Genomic DNA, 672 nt, shown 5'->3' with positions numbered 1-672 from the left:
TGCACTCAGTGGCAAGAGACATGCGCACCTCGATACATATTGAGTACTTAAGCTGTCCTAGTGACATAACGAGCTACAGGAAAGGCCGCTAGCTGCAAGGTTCGCCATTCAAACTCACCACTTGCTCCATGGGAGAAAGGGGAGGCTTTCTGTTCCTGTAACTATTCACAGTCTCAGACACCGTCAGGAACTGTTCTACTCTGTCTTCTATGGTCCTTACGAGGCAGAATCAGCTCAGGGCAGCAGGTTTGGTTTTCTGGTTTATTGAGTACCTGCAGTATGTACCATACTCTGTTAGCTTCTGGGGGTGAGGGGACACACTGAAAATACTCATAGGGTCCTCCTACAAAGGCGTGTCTGTGCTTCTCTGTCCTTGGACACGTAAGAATTAGAGGCAAAGAAATGTGGATTTGGAGAAGTTTGGGGCCAGCTTGCTCCTCGCAGGCTCCAGTGCCCCCATCCCACACTGAAAGAAGAAAAAGAAAGAAAGAAAATAGGTTCTGCTTCTGCCACATCAGGAGCTTAACAGGTAGGTGAAGTGACATGACAGATCAAATAAATGCAACTGAAAAAGAAACCCTATAGTAAAGATGTAGACAAAGTACATGGGGTTCAGTGGGGTGACAAATAACTTCTAGCTGAGCATGTAGGGAAATAATTAACAGAGAAGTT

At 46.0% G+C, this 672-nt stretch overlaps 1 non-coding gene across 1 annotated transcript; it reads left to right on the top strand.

Moving 5' to 3' along the window:
• Nucleotides 1–338: 338 nt before the first annotated feature.
• Nucleotides 339–469, top strand: LOC142452236 (small nucleolar RNA SNORA38). Its single transcript, XR_012785260.1, has one exon. It is a non-coding gene; the product is annotated as a small nucleolar RNA SNORA38 (small nucleolar RNA).
• The last annotated feature ends 203 nt before the right edge of the window (nucleotides 470–672 follow it).

This window comes from Tenrec ecaudatus, chromosome 6, assembly GCF_050624435.1.
Source record: "Tenrec ecaudatus isolate mTenEca1 chromosome 6, mTenEca1.hap1, whole genome shotgun sequence".
Taxonomy (NCBI): domain Eukaryota; kingdom Metazoa; phylum Chordata; class Mammalia; order Afrosoricida; family Tenrecidae; genus Tenrec; species Tenrec ecaudatus.
This window is presented reverse-complemented; position numbering and strand designations above follow the sequence as displayed.